Consider the following 6,693-nt stretch of genomic DNA (forward strand, 5'->3'; position numbering starts at 1 on the left):
TCAACCACTATAAATAGATTTGGATTTAGCTAAACAAGTTTGGATTGTAAGCAGATCAATCCGTTTAACTTATTTAATATTTGGATCGGATTAATATTTTAAGAATTTGACCTGTTTTAACCTATTTAACCTATTGTGTCGTCACTATCTTCGAGACAATATAAGGACTATTGAGCCCGACCACAAGGGTGGATGATAGATAGGGGGAGGGCTGTCATAAAGGTTCGTGAGTGGTTGAAGTTTGTGGTCGAAGCCTCGGTGGAAGACCTTCATTAGGCTGTTTAGCCAGAACCCTTAGCACGATGGTAGCATTGTGTGGATGGGGTCATCAAGGTTCCAATAGGCGATGGCCATGGCAGCAAGCTGGTAGCCTCGAGAGAGACTACACCAACTGTTGTGACTTCTCCACCTACTTCACCATCTCGTCTTGCCACATTGTCTATGGATCTTGTCGGATGGATTCCCTGTTGGTCTTCTCCATCATTCCTGCTATTGTTAGCATCATTAAAGGGTTTATAGAAGTGATGAGAGAGGAGACAAATAAACATGTTAATTGGTTAATGGGTTGGATTGAGTTAGATTAATATAATATGTTTATTAAATAGATTGGATTGGATTATTTGTTTATTAAATATAACATATTCAAGTTGTAAATTCTGACCTGTTTAATAAATAAGTTGAGTTTAGATTTAATTTTTTTGATCCAACCCACATCTGATTTGATTCGTTTATGATCTGATTCAACTCAATTACACCCTAGGTCAAACTCCTCATGCGGAGTTCGGACTCCTAGTTAGATAAAGAGGTGCCCAATCAAGGGACACTATAAAAATAAAAGTCCAACTCTTAATCGGACTTTCGCGTTAGCACTAGCCACGAGCCTAGAGACTCTTATATTCATTCACAAGTTGGGTTTGAGTACGAGAGTGTGGGAAGTATGGCAAACCAAGCAAGAGAAAGAGGGTGTACGTGGCACCACTCGGCTGGTTCTCCAAGGAAAAAAGAGACGGTGACATAGAGAGAATGAAAGATTGATGTAAAGCAATAGATTAATTCCTTATTGCAAAGCATCCCCTTGGTTTGCAATTTGCTAGAGATTAGAGGTGAATAAAGGTCTGAAGGATTGCGCGTGTAGATTAGTATATATACCTACAGATACTAAAGCTTAGAGGATTGGTGTCCTTTCATGGTCTCAACATCTCCCGGGATTGTAAATTCAACTCCAGAATCACATCATAGCTCAGTAAAAGTTCTTAAAACCGTTTGAGCACGTTTTTATCACCTTCATACCACAAAACAAAATATGAGTCTTCCATTAAGAACATCATGATATATACCTGAGTCCATCAAATTAGTGGTGTCAAAGCCCTAATTTGGGTTTGAGATTGAATTCAAGTGGTACAACTAATGCATAGAACATGTTTTTATTAAATAAATTTTTTAGTAATTTTTTAGATGTCTCTATGTAAAGTCCCATGATCTCATTCAAAAAGACTGGTCAAAAGGTATTATTTAGGTTCTGTTGCTGCTTAGATCGGTCGAGGCCGGAAGACGGAAGGCTGAGGTCGGATGATGGATGCCTGATCCTCGTGCAAGGATGTCGGCATTGGAGTGACCTACAAAATAAGTTTCAAACCGAAAGTTGTGGCTCCGGTGAGGATCCTCTGACGCTTAAGTCAGAAAAACAGAGAACAAAGGAGCAGCAACTGGTTCTCTGAAAGGGATTTGATTTAACTTATTTAGATCCTTGGAGCTCTGATTTGTTCATATAGAAAGGTGTTGGACAACTTGATTGTTAGCTGTGAGATCGTACGATCTCGAGATTACCGTATCGATGAAATTATCTTATTTGACAAGATAATTCAGCTCTTGATCACTCCCGTGAAGTGAGGAGATCGTTGCTGGTAGCATACTGAGTGAGAGATTTGAATATCCCTTTTGAATAACCTCGAAGTTTGTGCTTGATTTTTTAGCCTTATTGAATGAGTGGTGTCACCTCATGGCAGATGAGGGTCCTACCTATTAATTGCATAGGTTGTCAATCAGGAGAGATTTTAACCTTCATATGTTCTTTACGTGGGGAAATTTATTACTTTTGATGTCAGCTCATATGATTATAGATGCTCAGAGAATCTCGTATCAGCATAGAAGAGCTCATATCCGGGTCAACTCAGCTCATATGAAGGTAGCTTTTTACAGTATGCCTCTTCACAGTATAGTCATAGCTCATAGAGCTATAAATTCGAGACATCTATGATATCACCATAATATATCCCTCTACTCCTGAGTTTGAGAATTAGATGAAAGGAGTACTATTGACATGATACCTCCATCCATACACTGTCTTTTTTTTATTCTTTCTCTAGCGCCCAATCAATAATCTCTTACGAGTGATGTTGTGTGCCTGTGGCGATCTTGTGTTTACGGCATCTAGCACTTCTTATCTTCTCGAGCGATTCAGGCTCTTCGGAGTCTTGTAAGTTAGCCCCACCTCGGAGCCATCGAGATCTTCATGAGGGTCTGGTAAGTTAGTCCTCACGAGTGGCATTGTGTGCCTGCAGCAATCTTGTGCTTGCGGCATCTAGCACTGCTCGTCTTCGTGTGAGAGGCATTATGTGCCGACGGCGAGCTTGTGCCTGTGGCATGCATTCTCGACGACCTTCTGAAGGTCTGATTAGTTATCCCTCATGAGTGGTGTTATGTGCCTGTGGCGATCTTGTGCCTGCGGCATCTAGCACTTTTCATCTTTGCATGAGAAGCATTATGTGCCGGCGATGAGCTTGTGCCTGTGGCATGCACTCTCGATGGCCTTTTTAAGGTCTGATTAGTTGTTCCTCATGTGTGACGTTGTGTGCTTGCAGTTTCTAGCACTGCTCGTCTTCATGTAAGAGGTATTGTGTATTGACGGTAAGCTTGTACCTGTGGTATGCACTTTCGACGGCCTTTTGAGGGTCTGATTAGTTATCTATCATGAGTAGCATTGTATGCCTACGGCGATCTTGTGCCTGCAACATCTAGCACTTCTCATCTTCGCACGAGAGGCATTGTGTGCCGGTGGTGAGCTTGTACCTGTGGCATGCACTCTCGATGACCTTCTGAGAATCTGATTAGTTATTCCTTACGAGTGGCGTTATGTACCTGTAGTGATCTTGTGTCTACGACATCTAGCACTACTCGTCTTCGTGCGATAGGCATTGTGTGCTGGCAGCAAGCTTGTGCCTATGGCATGCACTCTCGACGGTCTTCTGAGGGTTTGATTAGTTATCCCTCATGAGGGGTATTGTGTACCTACTGTGATCTTATGTCTACGGTATCTAGCACTACTCATCTTCGTACGAGAGGCATTATGTGCGGGTAGTAAGCTTGTGCCTGTGGCATGTACTCTCGATGGCTTTTTGAGGATCTGATTAGTTATCCCTTATGAGTGGCGTTGTGTGCCTGCGGCAATCTTGTGCCTGCAGCATCTAACACTTCTCATCTTTGCATGAGAGATATTGTGTACCGGCGGTGAGCTTGTGCCTATGGTTTGCACTCTTGGCGGCCTTTTAAGGGTCTAATTAGTTATCCCTGACACTGTGTGCCTATGGCGATCTTGTGCTTGCGGCATCTAGCATTGCTCGTCTTCGTAGAAGAGGCATTGTGTGTTGGTGGTGAGCTTGTACCTATAGCATGCACTCTCGACGACCTTTTGAGGGTCTGATTAGTTATCCCTTATAAGTGACGTTGTATGCCTGCAGCAATCTTGTATCTACGACATCTAGTACTTCTCGTCTTCTCGAGTGACTCAAACTCTGTAGGGATTTTGTAAGTTAGCCCCATCTCGGAGTCGTCGAGGTCTTGAGTTGTGAATCTTCACACAAAATATGAGAAAACTTGCCAAATCAGCTCTAACTGAGCTTTTTGATTTTTTAGTCAGATCATACTTTTGGAGGTAAATAATCAGATTTACCTTCTGATGATGATGTTGACCCTTTGAGGCTAGTTTTTTAGAGGTTGTCTCATAAGTCTTACCTCATCTTTGTGGCTTTGGTTTGATTTTCACTTCAATTTAAATGCTTGAAGACCTGTTGTTCAAAAAGAATGATACAAAATAATAGATAAGGTTCAAAAGCTTTTTATCATGAGAATTGTGAACACTGTTTGGGAGCATTGTTTGTGACTCCTATTGTTTGCCTCAATTTGGGCTTGTTTTTAGCTTCGGATTAGTCTGATTTTTATCTGAGATCTGTATGCTTTTACCTCAGATTTGAAGGATTTATTTTCAAATTTGAAAGATTTATCTTGAATTTGAAGGATTTTACCTCATAGTTGAAGGATTTATCCTCGGATTTAAAGGATTTACCTCAAATTTGAAGGATTTATCTTTGGATTTGAAGGATTTACCTCGGATCTGAAGGATTTATCCTCTGTTGCTCTAAGAATTAATTTTGATGATCGCAAACTATTTGAGGAGAATACTAATGTATTTCTTATCTTTGAAGAATATTTTTATAATATTTCAGGTAGTCCAAAAGATTGGATTTAAAAAGTTTCATCAAATGTATCAAAATTAAAATTTCTGCAAGTTGAAGAAGTTTTCAAAGTCTTCTGAGAGTGTCCAATTGATTTGAAATCATTTGAAAGTGTTTGAAAGTATTCTGATAAGTTTCAAACCTTAAATGCATAAAAAATTGGATTGCAACAAAATGGAACGACCCATCTGGGTCATCCCTTTTCATTAAGTAGCCGGCACGCACTATTTTGACTTGTGGCATGCAGTGGAACGACCCACCTGGGATGACCCCTGAGACCAAAATAGAAAGTCTGATTTTCAGACTGGTCGAATGAGGTATCCCATGAGACTTTTCATTCACAGTAGAATGATCCATTCTGGACAAGTTTGTAACGGCTAGTTTTTAGCCCATTTTTAATGCATTTAATGCACATTAAACACTCTCCAACGGTTCTAAACCAACTCTAAGATATTCTCAAAGATAAATGGTGATTATAAATACTCTCTTGAAGTAAAAAATCATAAAATTTTGTAAGCATTCAGTTCAAATCTGAGAAAAGCTCAAACAAGCCCTAAAGAGAGAAAAGAAGCATTTAGTCACTTCACCAACTACTCTCCAACTGTAATCAAGTTTGCAATTCATTGAGAATGTTCAGCAAAAATTTTTTCTTCTTAATATTATATTTTTATTATATTTATTATATTTATTTAAGAAGATATTATGCTAAATTTTCTGTACCCTATTTTTTCATATTGTATTTGATTTTTTGAGTTTTGGGGGGTTCCAAAACTCAACTGGGTTGATCTGAACCTTGATTCAAAATGTTGAAGATTGACTTGTACTCAAAAAATAATATTCTTGCTTGGATAGCAAGGATTGGAGTTGTCCGATGTGTTGTAACTTTGTAATCCGTTTAGTGGATTGAATTCTCAAGTAGAGACTTAGGGAGTGGATGTAGGTGCAAGGTTGACACCGAACCACTATAAATTTCTTGTGTTTGCTATGCTTACTTCTCTTCACTTATTCTTTATGCCTTATACTTACATTTCTATCTTTTGTGTTTGAATTCATTTTTATTGAAAATCAATCCACTCCACTCAAATACTTTAGCACATTATTTTAGTTTACTAATCTTTAAAATTTTAAAAAGATCCAATTCACCCCCCTCTTGGGCTCCATATCTAGACAACAAATGGTATCAGAGCTCGGTTCTCTAGTCCTTGCTTGATTTAACCATTAAGAGCCAAAGATCAATGACAGCCCAATTTGGCACATCCCTAACCGAGGGGCAATCTACAAACCGACCTCCTCTTTTCAATGGGTCAAATTACACCTATTGTAAAGCTTGGATGAGAATTTTTATTCAAACACTTGACTATGACATGTGGAGTGTCTTAGTAAATGGACCATACACACCCACTAAATTGATTGATGGTGTGTCTCTCCTTAAGTCGAAAGGTGAATGGGATGAAATTGATAAGAAAATAGCTCAGCTCAATGCTAAAGTTATGAATATTTTATATTGTACTTTGGATGCAAGTAAATTTAATCACATTTTCATTTGCAATTCAGCTAAAAAAATTTAGGATAGGTTAGAAGTCACACACGAAGGCACAAACCAAGTAAAAGAATCTAAGATCAATATGCTTGTGCACAACTATAAACTATTTAAAATAGAATCTGAAGAGTCAATAACTCAAATGTTCACTCATTTCACTAATATTATAAATGGTTTAAAAAGTCTTGGCAAATATTATTCTAACAGTGATCTTGTGAGAAAAGTGCTTAGGTCCTTACTAAGATCATGGGAGGCAAAAGTCACTGCAATCCAAGAGGCCAAAGATTTAAATACTCTACTATTGGAGGAGCTGCTTGGATCTCTCATGACTCACGAACTGACCATGAAGCAACACACTGAGGAGGAAACTAGAAGAAAGAGGACCATCACTCTCAAGTCGACAGCTCAGGAAGAAGAAGATATAGAAAAATCAGATAATAGCGAGGAAGATGAGGATTTGGCCCTGATCATCAGAAAATTTAGACACTTCATGAGAAGAAAAAGATAAGGGACCAAGAGAAGACCACCAACTAAGGGAGAGCCGAGTAAAGAAAAAGAAAAGGAACAGCCTCTCATCTGCTATAAATGCAAGAAGTCGGGCTACTTCAGATCAGAATGCCCTCAGCTCAAGAAAAGTCAAAA

This window comes from Elaeis guineensis, chromosome 11, assembly GCF_000442705.2.
Source record: "Elaeis guineensis isolate ETL-2024a chromosome 11, EG11, whole genome shotgun sequence".
NCBI classification, from domain to species: domain Eukaryota; kingdom Viridiplantae; phylum Streptophyta; class Magnoliopsida; order Arecales; family Arecaceae; genus Elaeis; species Elaeis guineensis.